Raw genomic sequence first — 17,411 nt, 5'->3', positions numbered from 1 at the left:
CATTAATCTTATCAGAGTATTAATTCTTGCTTCTTTGATTTTTTTCATGTCATTTTTTGTTACATTAATTTCAGTCTTGATTTTGTTTTTCTTCTCACTTGTTCATTTTGGGTCATCATGGTCCTTGGTTTTCTAGGGCCCTCAGGTTCATCAGGAAGCTGTTAATTTGAGATCTCTCTATTTTCTTATGTAGGGACCTAGTGCTGCAAACTCTGCTCACGACTGCTTTCATTGTATTCTGTAGATTTTGGCATACTATGATTTTATTTCCTTCACTTCTGGAATTTCTAAATTTCCCTCTTGATTTCTTGCTCCACCCAATTGGTTTCCTCATGTTTCGTTCCTCTTCCATGAATCTGTGTACTTTCTTTCTGCCTTTTGTTGTTGATACCCATCATTAATGAATGGCTGTCAAGTAGATTGCATCTTGCATTTGATTTCAGGATGTGATTCCAAGTTCCCTGCTCTTGCTGGGGCTTGCTTTGTGCCCTAATACGTAGCCTATTTTAAGGGACATTCCCACAGCTGCTGGGGAGAAAGTATATTCTCTACCGTTTGAGTGGAATATGCTGTAGATGTCTGCTAGGTCCATTTGATTTATGATTTCATTTAATTCTACAGCTTCCCTATCTAGTGTTTTTCCTCAGGTGAACTGTCTATTGGTGAGAATGTGACATGGCTTGACGTGATATATAAATACCACTCAGTGAGGTTTTTTTGGTGTTTGTGTGTATGTGGTTCAGGACTGACCACTTTAATTGGACAACCAGCTAGGGTGCTCATCCCTGGGAGAAGCCAATCCCCCTGTCTCAGCAGTCATTAGTGTCCTGTAATTCTTTGCTTAGGTGTGGGACCCTGTGAGATTTCCTCCTTCTGTGTTGACACACCATTGTGGAAGCATTAGTTATACTTGCTCTTACAATCTTTCTGCCCCTCTTTCTGAGACGTCCTCTGAGTCATAGGTGCAGATGAGAGACATGACCTGCTGACCCCTGTACTATGTTCAGTTGTTTTCTGTGATGGTCTCCATTTGTTGTAGAGAGAAGCTTCTTCGTTGAGGGGTGATAGCTATCCTTCTCTGTGGACGTGATAAAATTTCGAATGTAGTTAGGAGTTGTTGTGGTATATCCAAGTGGCAATAGCAGATTATCTCTAAGGTCTATGGCCTCACTAGCCTGGGGCGGTTGTCTATGTTTCTAGTGCCAGGCGTGATTTCCCACCTGAGCCAACTTTAAGTCCAATTAGAAAGCACTTGGTTAGTACCAACGTGTGGCTTCCACTTATTTCACCTTTATCTCTCCAGGCTGGTTACTTTGTGGTTCATAGATGTTACAGCTGCTGAGGACCACTGGTTGCTTTTCTCCCTTGACAATTTACATAGTACTTTCTGGGGACTTAACTTCAACCTCAGAGAGGCAACCAAGAGAAATAGCAATAACATACATTGTTTTAGGAAGTCCTTTGGAATACCTTCACCAAGAATTCAAATGAAAGTTTCTTATACCAGGGACTAGGGGTTTGGGTAATCTATGGCTCTTGTAGAAATCATTGCTAGCCCAAGTGGTATAACATTGTTGGAGCTATATATACACACAGATTTATATTACATTATATAATGTATATATATTATATATATGCATACATGTATACTATGTGTCCTGGTAAATAATTTTAGGTAAATATAAAATAATTTGATTTCCTGAGGCTTCATCAATCAACCTTAGTGTTCTTTGTCCCTTCTCATACTTTTTCATCCTTTGTTTTTTGATCCATTGTTTCCTTAGCTATACAGAGTGTTTTAGTTCTTTGAGGTCCCACTTGTCAAATATTGACCATAATTCCTGGAAAATGGAATCCTATTCAGAAAGTCCTTTCCTATACCTCTATCACCTAGGATGTAACCTGTGTTTTCTTCTAGTGGTTTTTAGCAATTTAAGTTTCAAAGGGAGGCCTATGGTTCACTTGGGGTTTTTTGTTGTTGTTTTGTTTCGGGTTTTTTTTTTTTTTTTTTTTTTTTTTTNTTTTTTTTTTTTTTTTTTTTTTTTTTGCAGACGAATAGATATAGGTCTGTTTTCATTCTTCTGCATTCAGACATTCAGTTTTTCCAGCATCATTTGTTGAAGATACTCTTTTCTCTGGTGAATGTTTTTGGCTTTTTATCAAATATCAGATGGCTGTAGTTATATGTACTCATTTTTGAGTCTTCTGAGTCTTCCATTTCTTTCCACTGGTCTACATTTCTTTTGTCTGTGTTTTTTTTTTTAATCATTATAGCTCTATAATATATTTAAAAGTCTGGATGGCAATCCCTCCAGTGTTATTTTTTTTCTGACTGCTTTGGTTATCTAAGGTTTCTTTCAGTGCATATGAATTTTAGGATTGTTTTTCTATATTTGTGAATCATGTTGCGGATATTTTGCTTCAGGTTGCATTGAAGCTATAAATTACTCTTGGTAGGCTGGTTATTTTCACAATATTAATTCTACCGATCCATGAACACACGATTTCTTTACATTTTCTAGTGTCTTTCTTAATATCTTTCTTCAGAGATTTGAAGGCAAGGTTATTCTAAAGCATTTCATTGTCTTTATTTATTTTGTAAATGTGCATGTGTGTCTGGTGTCTTTCATGTATGTTGGTGGTGGTATATATAGAAAACTACCAATATTTGTAACTTAATTTTGTACTTTGCCAAAAATTGTTAATTTTTTTTCTAGAAGTTTTCTAGTAGAATTTTGAGACCTCTCATGTATAACAGCATATCATATAAAAATCAAGAAAATTTGATTGTTTTTTCTAACTGTATCTCTTTAATTTCCTTCTATTGCCTTATTGTTTAGGCTATTGTTTTAAGCACCATATTGAAAAAGAGTGAAGGATAGAGGGATTCCTGATTTTAATGGGTTTGTTCTGAGTTTTTCTCCATTTCAGATAATGTTGGCTGTGGGTTTGCCATAAACAATCTTTATATATTGAGGTATGTTCTCTCTTGTCCTACTCTTTCTAGGACTTTTGTCTTGAAAGCATATTGGATTTTGCCAAAATATTTCTCCTCTTCTATAGAGACAATCATGTGATTTTTATCTTTAAAAACATTCATGTGACTTATTATCTTAATGACTTATATAAGTTGAACAGGCCTACAACTGAATTGTTGTTTTAACATGATAAGTCATGGAAGTTCCTCTTCTGGTTTTGTCTAGTTAGGGTAGTGTGTGCTTCTTTTATTTATGTGGGTATGTCTTCCCTTAGCTTGGGGACGTTTTTGTCTATTATCTTGTTAAAGATCTATTCTGTGTCATTGACCTGGAATTCCTCTGAACCCCAACAAGCCAGCCCTCATGTTACAGCCACCCATGTCTGTAATTTGAAGATTAGGTCTCTTGATAGTGTCCCACATTTCCTATATGACCATTTCTTTGAGTTAGTACTCTTTTTGTAAATTTTGCATGTTTGGTCTTGGTTCTCTATTTTTACATCATGATAGTTTATCTTTTGCTTGATTTATTTCTACTTGTAATGCTTCCCCCAGTGTTTGATAATTGGTATATTGATTTTCTCAATTCCATCTTCATTTCACTTGTGTTCTTTTGAATTTTTCTATCTCTACCTTGAATTTGGGCTTGATAACATCCCCTCTCTTAACAGAGTCTGTCCTCAGGATTAGGGACATCAATTAGTGATTAGTTATAATTGGTATAGACCTGGGGGTTGAGGTGGAAATTATATAAGCTCAGGGATCTCCTTAAAAAAAGGAAATTGAATGGAATAACAGATAGATTAGTGTGAACTTACTCACACTAGTAATATTAGTGGGTAATAGAGTGAATACTTATGAACTATTATTTATGGACAATATACATTGGTATAAATTCTTGTATATTGATACAAGTCCAAATTATAGTTGTTATATTGAATATGCACCTATTTCTGTTTACAATATTTGTACACCTATGCAAAGTTATGTTGTCATATTGTATGCATGCATGTTTCAACATCTGTTTAAGACATTTTGTATATACAATTTTGGGATCTACTTATCATATTGCAATATACAGTTTTACTTATGATCAAGATACTTATACAGTGTTTACATTTTGAGATCATTGTTCTCATTTGCTATACAGTTGTTTAAGGATTGTCTAATATTCTAATATGAAGCCTTAGTCCTTAAGCTATATAAAGATATTAAAAATTATAGGTCAATAGTCATCCATGTTTGTCATACTTACAGTTAGACTAACCAGGTTCTTTAGATACATAGAGATTGTATTCTGCATGGATAGGTAATCCTCAATCACTTCCAAGAACTGTAGAATATGGCATTTAAATAACTTAGGGTTTTGTTGACATGAGACATGATTACTCCTGGCAGCACAGATTTATTCCCAAGAGAATGTTGGGCACTAAAGACACTCTACTTGGAGCTTGTTTTCGCCTTAGCAAAACTGGCCTTTGGGCAAAGAACTGCCCATACCTCCACCACTGACAAAATGCATGGTGCCTGGACTGAACAAGCAGGATACAAGAAAAAAGACTGCCAAACCTTACCAAGACATGGCAAGATAATTTTGAAAATTTTTCTTTCAAAAATCTTTCTTGCTTGATATTGTTTATGCCCCTAAAAATGGTCTGTCACTTACTCTAGGTCTTAGTCAAAGTTGGTTGCTCCAACATTGCAAATGAGACTTTGCGTGAATGCCCAGGTAGTCACTTGTCTCTATCATTTATTGCACATTTTGGAAGTTGTTTGATTGCAATTCGTGTTTACTCAAGTAATGTTATTTCCCTTCTCAGGTCTTCGATGGGGTTGAAGACTAGATATTTGTAGTTACTTTCCTCTCTTGACTTAGCCAAGGCAATTCTAATACAAGACTTAGACTCCTTAGGATATGATAATTATTAAAACATTCAGTCTATCTTTCTTGCTTGATATTGTTTATGTTGGTTGTAATTCCAAATTTTATACTTGATATTTGTTCTTATTGTATATGTTGTTATTCTTAAAAAACGATGTGAGAGCAGCTACAAACGGTCCCCAGGCGGACTGGCGGAGGGAGCCCGCCATGAGGGCGGCTACAAACGATCCCCCGGGCGGGCTGGCGGAGCCCGCCATGGGAAAGCGGCTACAGGAGGGCACGCTTCCTTGGCCCACGGTGGCGGCAGGTAACAGACACGTAAACACAGGAAATAGCCATAAGTATTTATTAAGGAAGGGGGAGAAAGAAAGACAGAGAAAAGAGATAAAAGGAGAGAGGAGAGATAAAAGAAGAGAGAGACAGAGAAAACGCGTGCGCACGCTAAGGAAGCAGAAAGAGAGAGAGAGAGGTCCCAAGATGGCGATGGGCGGGTCAGAGGTTATGGGAGTGGGCGTGGCTAGGGCAGGGACCCAAGAATATCAATTTGTACGTTCATTTGATTTCAAGCAAGAGATAAAGCAGTATAAAAATTGAACAATGGCTCAAAGACATTAGATTTGAGAAGATAACAAATTCATAACATTTAACATTCATAACCGTCATTCATATGAAGTCTAGCAGGTTTGAAGTTCCTTTCTACTTTATAATTTATAAACATTCATACCACAAAGATAGTTGAAATAAAATACTTTTCCCCAAAAAAGATTTGTCTAGAACTCCTGAGGTATGTCTGAGTAGAAAGGAATAATGTATTTGTTTCTCCACACAAATGGCAGCAGTGAGTTGTGTGTAGTGTTGATTTCAGAAGCTGTGGCAGGAGACTTCTGAATTGAAGGCTCTCTTGACTGACATAGTGAAACAAATTTGTTCCCCAGAACAATTTGTGTTGATTAATCTTCATTATCAACTTGACTGAATTTGGAATCCCATGGGAGACACACCTCTGGGTGGGTCTGTGAAGGTGTTTCAGGTATGTTTGAATGTGAGTAGCACCAACCCATGGGCTGTGTATTCTGGAAGGAATTAAAAGGGAAAAGGGAAGGGCAAGCTGGATGCTAGTACCTACTTCTCTGTTTCCCGAATAAGGAACAATATGGTCACCAGCATGTCTTTCTTGATATGACAGACTGTATCCCTTATACCATGAGTCATGATAAACCACTCCTTCTTCAAGTCACTTTGGTCACCAAAATAAGAAAACTAATGCAGAAAATTGTTATAAAGAACTAGGGTTGCTTTTATAATAAAACTGTCTTTGAGAATTGTGGGCCCCTAGAATTAGTTTACAGGAGAAATGTGGAATAGTTTGGAGTTGTTGGTAAGAGGAACACAGGACTGCTGTGAAGTTAATAAGCCATTCTACTAGAAAATATCTTTGCCTCATCCAGTTAAACAGCTCATCTACCAGCTTTATCTGGCCCTGTTCCAGACACACAGACTCTTCACTGGCCTGCTCTAAGACAGGCCAGATTCTCACATCAAACATACTACCAAAAAAGAAGTCCACATGTCCAGATCAAATCACAAAACCACAAATGACCAAGAAGCTTGTCTCTCAACTAACCACTAATCCTATAGAATTATTTTTAATGGAAATGAAGCTTAGAATGCAAGACTTAAAAGAACAATCACAAATATTACCTCCAAATTCAAGGAATTTTAAAGAATAAATGAACAAACATTTTATTGAACTCTAAGAGGATAACAATGAGTGCTAGAGTTATGGATATAACAGATCATGATAAAGTAATTCCACATTAGCTCAGAAAGGGGCATGATAAAGGGTTTTTTATTTAGAGGTAGACTCGCAGATGAACAGTCCTCTGCATGAGCAGGGAACAGGAACCAAATCCAGCAGCCAAGAGAGAGAGGCCATACCAGCTTTATATCTGCATTTATAATACAAGAGACCACACCGAAGTGGGCTGCTATCTTAAAGGCTATTGGCTGAAGAAGTTCCCACAGCACCTCCTCCTTTTGTCTAAATAAGAGAGTTCCAGCCCCAATACAAAACTATATACTGTTGTTATTCTTAAAAAACGATGTGAGAGCAGCTACAAACGGTCCCCAGGCGGACTGGCGGAGGGAGCCCGCCATGAGGGCGGCTACAAACGATCCCCCGGGCGGGCTGGCGGAGCCCGCCATGGGAAAGCGGCTACAGGAGGGCACGCTTCCTTGGCCCACGGTGGCGGCAGGTAACAGACACGTAAACACAGGAAATAGCCATAAGTATTTATTAAGGAAGGGGGAGAAAGAAAGACAGAGAAAAGAGATAAAAGGAGAGAGGAGAGATAAAAGAAGAGAGAGAGAGAGAGAGAGAGAGAGAGAGAGAGAGAGAGAGAGAGAGAAAACGCGTGCGCACGCCAAGGAAGCAGAAAGAGAGAGAGAGAGGTCCCAAGATGGCGATGGGTGGGTCAGAGGTTATGGGAGTGGGCGTGGCTAGGGCAGGGACCCAAGAATATCATTCCCACATCTTGCTTTTGATAAAAAGCAAATTAGACACTTCAGTTTGAAGGAATTGGGGCGGCGAATTCTCAAGACTGCTTCCGGCTGATTGTGGGCGTCGTCTTGGGGGGGGTGCGAGAGAAGGCTGGGGTGCTGGGACCATCCTGGCATAGCTGGTCTCTTTGCTTCTGACCGATGTCTGTGGCATGGGAAATGTCTGGAGTCCCTAAGTTATTGGCAGAACAAAGAACAAAGTCAAATTAAGGTTAAAAGGAAAAAATTTTAGGACCAGGGAATTGAGGGGGTATCTGACCTGTTTAAGATGGATTTCTTGATTTGGCTCCCTGGAACTCATGAGAACTCCTTGGGTTTGTGAAAACAGAAGTTTTAGACATATAATGACTGTAGCATAAGAGATAAATTTGGTTTGAAATTTGGTGAGGTCACCTTGTAAAACCTCAACCTGGCGAAACCTCTCAGCTGTCAGACTGTCAGAGATCTTTGAGAAGGATAAGATTTTACTTGAGTAACTGATTAAAAAATGACAGAGAACTTACTTGGTTGGCACCCAGAGCTACTCTTTTTTGGGTCCTCCATGGTCGCTGAAGGTTGCACTTGAGCTTTGCTGTTTAGCGCAGGGCCTGCCAGGCTCCAGAAGATCCTGTGGGCTAAGAAATCTGTAGGAAGACAGGCCTACCTTGACCTGAGCAGCTAGGCTGTCGATTCCGTTGATTCCGTCCACGTCTAGAGATCTTTAGTTTAGATGAAAGGCAGGTTTTCCCAATGGTCAGCGCTCTGCAGTCGAAGCGAGATGCAGAAGGACGTTGTTCTGCGTGTGACTGTCTTCTTTGGAGGGAGCAGAAAGCTGCTGCTAGGAGCCAACCTGTCTCTTTTGTCGTTGTTAAAAGTTTTTTTTTTAAATAATCAAACACTTAAATATCACATTCCCCAGATCTCTGAGCAGTTGAGGGCTGTTTATCAGGTATAACTATAGTATAGAATTTGTTTGGAAAGTTGGGTCTGAGCTTGACCAAATTGGCTCATAACAGGTAAGATTTACATTTGTAAAAAGATAGAGGGAAAAACTGCTTGAAATATAAGGTTAGCGGCAAAACTGACAATGGTAAAGAACAGCTTAAGAGACTTAAAGGTACATACCAGTTTAAAATACAAGACTCATGTTTTGTAGTCTGAAATAAGATGTAATAAACAATTATACATAGAGAGAGTGAACAAGAATTGGGCAACGTGGATGCCTCTGATGGGCCCTATCAAAGGCATTTGACCATTGCTCAAAACACATTTAACAGAGTTAGCATAAGGAGTTTGGTGAAAACCTGGTGAGAAGGCAGGGTAAAACCGGGAGAGTGTGGTCACATGACCTGGCTCTCAGCCAAGATGGTGGCGAAAAGGTCACCTGACCCATCTGGCCTCCAGCCAAGATGGTGACCGCCATGTGTAGTCTGCTCAGTTGGAAAGCCCGCCAAGCCATAACAAAAGCCGCAGGGTGGAGGGGCAAAAGGCTGGAACCGAAAAACGGCCATGTATAGTTTAATGGGGCCATTTTGGACAAAAACTGATAAGTGTGAGGCATTAAAAGATGAGGCCAGAGTGATAGGTCTGGATGGATTGGCTCCCGTGGTCAAGGCCGTGCAAACACCTGCAAAAACCGTGGCACCTCAAGCCTACAACGAGAACGGCTCCCCGTTAAGGCGAGATGCAGATGGCACGAACATCCGCTGGCCCTATGGAATGGCGTCCGATTCCATAGGGGGGGATGTTATAACCTGGCTGAATCGACTCGAGCCTCCGACGGGAGAGCGATTCCCGGGCAGGAGGGATTCAGCCAAGGTCAGGCCGCACCGTAGCGGCGTGGCTGCACCGTAGCAGCGTGCTGCACCGTAGCAGCAGTTACGACGAAAGAAGGAAGGAAGAGAAAAGCAAGGAAAAAAAGAAAAAGAGAGAACTGGAGACCCCGGGCCTCCAGGCGCGGGTGAGCTGAGGCTTAACACAGGAGACAAGCCGAATTGAATGCCAGCGAAGGGAACCGAGGCCCTGAAGGCCCGCGGTTGGAGGTTCCCCCATCCCTAAAAACCGTGAAGGGTTGCCGGGAGCTCAACGGTCAAACCCTCGAGTTAGAAGAGATGGTTAAGCTGGCCGAGATGGGGACACTCACGATTAGTTGATCTGTTGTTTGGAGGAGCTGCATCCAGGGAACACGTGGGTCGTAGGCCGGCGAAGTGGAAAAGAACCCAGTTCGGGAGTCACGTGGCACCAATGTTATTCTTAAAAAACAATTAGAGAGAGGCTACAAATGGTCCCCGGGCGGACTGGCGGAGGGAGCCCGCCATGAGGGCGGCTACAAACAATCCCCCGGGCGGGCTGGCGGAGCCCGCCATGGGAAAGCGGAAGATCAACTATAGGCTAAAATAAAATATTAACCATGACACAGGAGAGCTGTAAATAGCTTGACTGCTTTAACATTTTGTATGGTTACACTAACAGTGCCTGAAAGTAAAGTGAGGAAGGCATTCAAGACAAAAAGTAAGGTCCTGTTGCTAGATTTAGAAGAACTCTAGATTTAGCATTTCATATAAGACAACAAGGGGCAGTTTTCCCTTGTTTGGAAAGAGCTTTTAAGTCTCTTAAAAGTTTACACCTGTAAATGACTTCTGCTTGGCTACTCTAGAGGCTGCTAAGTCTCAGAAGGGAGAAATTTCATCCCTTTGAACTTTTGTCAGGATGGCATAGGCCTCTGTGTATCCTGAGAAGAATATCAACAAACACCAGAACACAATATATTCTTGATGGAGTAACTCTGAGTAAAATAATTGTTAATACTCTCCTAGGAATGAGAGAGGCTTAGTTCTACTCCTGGGTTAAGGCAGGAACAGAGAACATAGGCCCTGGCAACTGTTGAGATTAGTCCTCTCTAACGTCATGAATGACTCAAGTGGTCACTGCTTCTGCTCCAAGGTGGCATGAGCTGTGAAAGTCCTTTAATTCAGTTTCTTTGCTCTTTGGGGGTCTATAGACTCTCATGTGCCCTGGATTGATAACTCTAGTAAACACTCACGGTAGAAGCAATGGTGCTCATCAAACACTAGATGGCGGAAGAAAGCTAAAAAAGAGCAAAGCAACAGTAACATGAAAACCCAAAAGCAGGGTTAAGTAAAGAAAATCACCAACAGAGTTTCGTTTTCAATTTTTCTCATTCTCCTCTTATTAGAAGATGGGATTTATATATTTTGATGTCCTGTTGTTTTAAAGGTAATTCATGGGTTATTTATTATGTAGAATTGAGATGAAATCATTGCATATAATATCATTTGTCAATAGCATTTTTATTGGACTCTCATCTAGTCTTAGCATGAGTTACACTGTTGTAATTTAGGGAAAAACAGTGGTGTGAGAGAGAAACACCATGTGACAGAGCTCAGGTGGAGGGTTTTTAATTGGGGGAAAGGGCATGGGAAAGAAGGGAGGGGAGGAGGGAGACTGGCCTCTGAGACAGGAGTGGCAGAGAAGAAGAGAGACAAGAAAGAGAGACAGACAGACAGACAGACAGAAGGAAGGAAGGAAGGAAACAGAGAAAAAGAGAGATGGGAGGTGGGTAGGGCCCTTTTACAAGGGAACGTAGTGAATGTTCACAGATTACAGCTGAGGGCATATACCGCAAGGTCAGGTCAGTACAGATGCCTAAATACCTAACAAACACCACTTGCTACTTTTTCTAAATGTTTTGTCTCTCACATATTTTCTCCTTCTCTTAAGAATTCTAGAGATGTATTTTTCTTTTTATCCAATTACTTAAAATCTTATTTAGAGTTTAACCCATTCAAAATTCATGCTTTAAAAATTCTATTATCTTATTTTGTCTCTCATTTAAAATTTTTCCTATTGTATTCATTTTCTTCTATTTTGTTGAGTCAAAGATGTTTTACTTTATTTTCTATTCTAATGATTTGAAATTCTACAACAAATATGCTTCCATAATATACTATATGTGCTTTTGACATTTAAATCTATATTTTCACTAAATATCAAGAATTAAATAGTATGTACTAACCTTTTTGAAGTGATAGTCCATGTTTTGAAGGCAGCTTTTATTAGTTTGTGTGGAGGCCCAAAAATGTGAGCCTATCCCCACCTTGTCGGAGGGTCAGAGAGTTTGAGGTTACTGACAACAACTATGGCTACACGCCCAGACCTAGTGTGGGGTCACTTGGACATTAAGATGGCCCATAGAGGTGGATCCTCTCCACCCTGAACAAAGGTCAGAGAATTCAAGCATATTTCTGCTCCTTCTTTTGAAATAGGAGGAATGACCTAGGGAGTGGCTGCCTTCAGGATACTTGGTCTAGGGTGGGTAAAGCATCAAATACTTTCCTCAAGAAATAATAACTTGATGTCTCAACATATTGAAGCAAGTAACTGTTCTAGTTGTCCTTTGTATCCTGTTAAAGCAGCATTTTGCCTTCTTCACCCCCTTTTGTATTGGGGTATAAAATGTATGGAAAATAAACACAGGTGAACTCAGTGTGCTGGAGGCATTGAGTTGCCCTCCTGGCACTATCCTATGTCTCTGTGTTTCTTTCTTATCTCTTTTCCTCCTTCCTAGCTTTTCTAATCTTCATGTTCCTACCCTGGAACTTACAAGCCCACCATGGCTAGGATGGCGGCAGAAGTCACCCCAAAAAAGTGGGTCCCAACAAGTTTGCATGCTAAGTTTTAGTATTTTTTAAATGTATTCTGTTTTGTTTTAAAAATAGAAATGGGGTTTAAAATAAAAAGCTAACTAGTAGATTTACGTATACACTGAGTGTGTAGATGGAATTTCACCTAGTTCAGGTCAATATCTTTCTCTACTTTCTGGACCTCATTTAGGAGTGTGTGTTACACATTCCTGCTTTGTTTTCATAATTTGTTTCTGGAGCAGACACTCTGTTCCAAGTGGTGATAGTGGTTTTTTCTCCATCAGACAAGTGATGCCAGTTTATAGTGTGCAAACATCTTCAAATAAGCTCAAGGTATTTTTTTTCTCATTTTCTAAACATTAAACTTCAATCTTAGAAAGACTTAATAAGAGTTGTCCAGGATCCCAAGATATAATCACAAACCCTGGAAACAGAGTCAGGATGGAGCAACAGTGGAAACTTGAACTCAGATCATGGAACATCAACCTGCCTTTCCATCTGCACAGACTGAAAAGTTCCTGCACCCTGTTAAGCCTCTCCACTGATGCAATAATCTGAATCCAAAAAAATGAATAAGAGCCACTGTGGTTGGGGGCTGTGAATCCCACAGGGCCTGGACCCTGTCAGAGGTGAGGGTCTTAGATCTTGGACTGAGTTAAACATCCAAATACACAACTGTGGAAGAACATTAAGCTGAGTCTTGGCTGGTGAAACTCTATATCCCAGGGATCCAAGGAAGTTCAAAAGCCAAGAGGTGGCCTGTTGGGACAGAGGCAATGTGGGACTGCAGAGGAGGAGATCATCACCATACTGGAGAAGTGTGCTAGGACTGGGGTCAAAGCTTGAGAGATCCTGAACCAGGGTTTGGCCAAAGAAATGGGAGTTGTCCTGAAAACGCTGAGGGAGAGCAGTCCTTGTAAGCTGTCTGGAGGACTGGGTGTCAAGGGTCCTCTTCCCAGGTGAAGGCAAAGAGGAAGTATGAGTCAGGGTGTAAAGGAACAGTAAAGAAGGCATCTTTCAGGTACACAACAGTAAACTGGGAGGTTGCAGGAGGAACATTAGACAGGAGATTGTGTGGGTTGTTAACCACTGTTTTAATTGGAATAACTGCCTCATTTATGAGGTGGAGGTCTTGAACCAAATGGTAAGCACCGGCAGGCTTACATATGGCAAGGACGGGAGTGTTTCAGGGTGAGTCGACAGGAATTAAAAGACCCTGGAATAGAAGGCAAGTGATAATAGACTTAAGGCCTCGGTGGTGGGTTTCAGAAATAAGAAACTGGGGTCTGGAAGGGAGGGAAGAAGGGTCTTTAAGGCAAACTAGGACTGGCTGGTGGTGAGTAGCAACCGCAGGGGTGGAAATAGCCCATATTTTGGGATCTGGACAAGGGAGAATAGGGGCAGGACAGTCTGGGGTAGGAACTCATGAGGCTATTAAGGTGGAGTTGACATAGGCTGAGTTCTGGCAGGAAGGAGCCTCATGCTTGACTTCCCTTGTCCTCCTTGTTGGGGGGGGGGTTGGTCCCAGTGGCCTCAGGGCAGCTGCTAGGGCTTGGGCTTAGAGCATGTGTTACAGCCTTGTCTGTCAAGAGAACTCAGCTGCCTCTTCTTGGGCATTAAAAACTGTAAAGGCCATTTTCACCAATTTCTGTATGGGAATTTGGGGGCCCTCCTCAGATTTTTGAAATTTCTTTTTAATATCTGGTGCTGACTGAGAAATGAAATGAGTGACCCGGACTGTGGCTTCCTTTGCGGAGGCTGGGTCCAGTCAAGTATATTGAACCATGGTCTCTTGTAGTTGGTTTAGAAAAATGACAGGGTTTTCATCAGATACCTGTGTAATCTCTCAGAGATTATCAATATTAAAAAACTTGGTGTAGTTCTCTCCAGACCGTTTTCTGCTTTTTGTTGGGTGGAGTAGTTTTGGGTGTTCACAGTGAACTTTTCGGAGGCTCTTGGTCCAGCAAACCACATTCATCTGGAAGGAATCCACAGGTTCTCCTCTTCTGTGGAAACAAAAGCAGAACCTCTTTTCCAATGTCTCTCTGTACTCATTCACAGTCAAAAGTTTCAAAGAAAACACAATCATATACATAATATCCATAAGCCAGACTTTCTGTGTATGTTCCATCTTTACATGGCTTATTTTTCTCTATTCCTTTAATCTATGACTGTCTTACTCCCTCTTTAAAGACTTTGTTTTATTTTTTTAAAAACCATTTACTTATTTTTTTTCTAGAGAACCCAAGTTTATTTCCTAGCGCCTACACTGGGAAGTTTATAACTGTAACTCCAGTTCTAGAAGATTCAATGCCTTTTTTGACTTTTGAGTGCAATGTATTCATGTGCATGTATGTGCACACACACACACACACACACACTCAAAAAATAAAAAAAAATAAGGTTGGTGAGATGCCTCAGTGGTTACAAGTATTACCTGCTGTTCCAGAAGAGCCAGATTCAACTTCTATAGCTCATATGGCAGCTCACAACTGTCTATAATTCTAGTTCCAGGGGACTTGACACCCATGGCAAAATATCAATATACATTAAATAAAAAAACAATCTAAAAAGTGTCCTAAGCCCATATGTCAAAGTCATATTATCAGGCCAGGAGTTACAGTGCACAGGTCTTAGTTTGGAGGACTTCCCCATGGGCGAGCAGTCTGCTATCTTTTTTATTGAAGCATTCCTTTCCTGAAGTCTGTATTTCACAGGATACAGAACCAATGATGACGCACTGACATACTGTCGCTCCAAGCACCGTGGGTTAAAATGGACTCACAGATAGAGGCCTTGGGGCTGAGTGCTGAAGGCTCCCCATGCTTTGGAATGTATGATGAGGTCATTGTAAGAGGAAGACAGAGTTGATTGTAATTTTCCTTTCTTGTACGTGGCAAGCCCAAGAACAGAGACCTCGCCTCTCACCTTCGGAAACACTCTACAGTGGGGCTAGATGCAGGGGAAATGTATAGAAACGAGAGTAGTGTCTCTTTTCTTCCAGTCCACACCTCAGGTTTCAATTTTCTAGTAGAGAATCAAAATGGAGTTGGCATTGCAGAGGAAGGAAGGAAAGGTCATCTGAGGCACCACATTAGATTGAGGAAGCCTAGTGTAGAATTTAGGAGGAGAGCCAGCTTGGGGCATTGATAACTGGGAGATAAGCAGAGATCACAGGGAAGCAGAATTAACTAACCCAAGGGCACTTGGAGAACGGAGCTATCTGGCATTTCTTTGAAGCTTGGTTGTACTGGAAGGCCTTAACTCACAGGGACAGATTGTGTCTCCAAGTAGCTCACACACTGATGGAGCATTTTTACCCCTAAGCAGGACACTCTCATCGTTAGCTCCAAATCCCACTCGAACCAAGGACCCCTCCAGCTCCAGCTCCATCCTTCCAACAAGGCCTTGCTCTTCAAGATGCCATAAGAAAGGACAAGCTATTCCTCTTAGTTCCATCTTCAGCTTCTTTTCCTTTTCCACAAATGATACCACCGGCTAATTCAATTACTGCTCAATTCTAGAAAGATCTAAATTTAAAACAATCCTCTGCCAGAGACCTCTGAGATCAGTGACTTAATCCCTGGGTTCTGCATGGTTGGGAATAAGCCCATCTACTTCAGGGCCTTTGGAGAGGATGTTCCTAGGCTGGGATGGGGGAGGGTCATGCAATCATCACTCAGGGCAAGCGGTGTGTTGTTGCAATGAGCCCTCTTTGATGCTGCCAGCCCATGGATAGCATCCTATTGTTTCTCTTTGGTGCCTGCCTGGCTGTGGGTTGCTGTTTACGAGAAGCAAGGGTTGAGTTGGTAAATTCCAGATCTTTAAAGGGTGCTGTGGAATCCTGCCCTGGCAGAGCAGAAAAAGAAAAAAGAAAAAAAAAAAAAGAGGACAGATGGGGAAGAGAGCCAGGAGGGGTCAAACACAAGGTTGGAGAGAAAAGAATCAGTTTCCTTGTCCTTGCTGGACACTACAATGGCAGGGGACTCCATATCCATCCTCTAGGTCTCTGAGAAACTAAAGGTCAGAAACACTGCAATCCGTCTGCACTAAGCCGTGTTTCTTTTTTTTCCCCATATTTATTGAGCTCTATATTTTTTCTGCTTTCCTCCCTGCCTCTCCCCTACCCTTTCAATCCTCCCCCAAAGTCTCCATGCTCCTAGTTTACTCAGGAGATCTTGTCTTTTTATACTTTATACTTCCCATGTAGATTAGATCTATGCAAACCTCTCTTAGTGTCCATATTGTTGTCTAAATTCTCTGGGACTGTGGCTTGTAGGCTGGCTCTCTTTGCTTTATGTTTAAAAACTACCTATGAGTGAGTACATGTGATAATTGTCTTTCTGTGTCTCGGTTACCTCACTCAAAATAATGTTTTCTAGTTTCATCCATTTTCCTGCAAAATTCAAGCTGCTGTTATTTTTTTCTGCTCTGTAGTACTCCATTGTGTAAATGTACCACATTTTAATAATCCATTTTTTCAATCAAGGGGCATTTAGGTTGTTTCCAGGTTCTAGCTATGACTGTAATATTCTGTCTTTTTAAGAGACAAGCCAGGTCCACTCCATGCAGCCTCTCTCTCTCCCTCACCATCTTGGTTCTCTCTCTGTCCTCTTCTCTCTCTTCCTTCTCTTTCTCTCTTTCTCTCTCTCTCTCTTCCTCTCTCCCCCTTCTCCCCATTTCTCCCTCCTCTCTCTCTTCTCTCTCCCCCTCTCCCCCTTCTCCCCTTTTTCTTTCCCCTCCATAACTCAACTAATAAATATCCAATTCTATTCTGTACGATGTGCTTGTTTATGTGCCTCCCTATCCACCGCCTGCCGACACCACTCTCCAGGAACTTGCACTTTTCCGGGACCCACTGTCTGCTGCCACCAGGATCCAGCAACAAACTGCCAGACTGACTGCAGCCACTTTGGTTTGTGGACCTGCCGCCACTGGGACCCGGCAGCAAGCTGCTCAGGATGCACAGCAAATCCATAACAATGACAAACAAAGCTGCTATGAACATACTTGAGCACATGTCCTTTTGGCACAATTGAGCATCCTTTAGATATATACCCAAAAGTGGTATTATTAGGTCTTAAGGAAGGTTGTTTCCTAATTTACTGAGAAATCACACACTGACATCCAAAGGGGTTGTACCAGCAATCCCACCAGCAATGCAGAAGTGTTCCCTTTTCCCCCATAACCTCTCCAGCATAAGTTGTCATCAGTGTTTTTGATCTTGGCCATTCTTACAGGTGTAAGATGGAATCTCAGAGTGGTTTTAATTTGCATTTCTCTGATGACTAAGGATGTTGAACATTTCCTTAAGTGTTTTTCAGCCATTTTAGATTCCTCTGTTGAGAGT

At 41.3% G+C, this 17,411-nt stretch overlaps 1 long non-coding RNA gene across 1 annotated transcript; it reads right to left on the bottom strand.

Moving 5' to 3' along the window:
- Positions 1 to 7,130: 7,130 nt before the first annotated feature.
- LOC126494388 (uncharacterized) lies at positions 7,131 to 8,045 on the bottom strand. Its single transcript, XR_007589992.1, has 2 exons — positions 7,922 to 8,045; positions 7,131 to 7,590 (listed from the first exon to the last, which is right to left on the bottom strand). It is a non-coding gene; the product is annotated as an uncharacterized lncRNA (long non-coding RNA).
- Positions 8,046 to 17,411: the final 9,366 nt, after the last annotated feature.

The sequence above is a fragment of the Alexandromys fortis genome, unplaced genomic scaffold (assembly GCF_014885135.2).
Source record: "Alexandromys fortis isolate MF-2015 unplaced genomic scaffold, M_Fortis_MF-2015_v1.1 scaffold_386, whole genome shotgun sequence".
In the NCBI taxonomy this organism is placed as follows: domain Eukaryota; kingdom Metazoa; phylum Chordata; class Mammalia; order Rodentia; family Cricetidae; genus Alexandromys; species Alexandromys fortis.
This window is presented reverse-complemented; position numbering and strand designations above follow the sequence as displayed.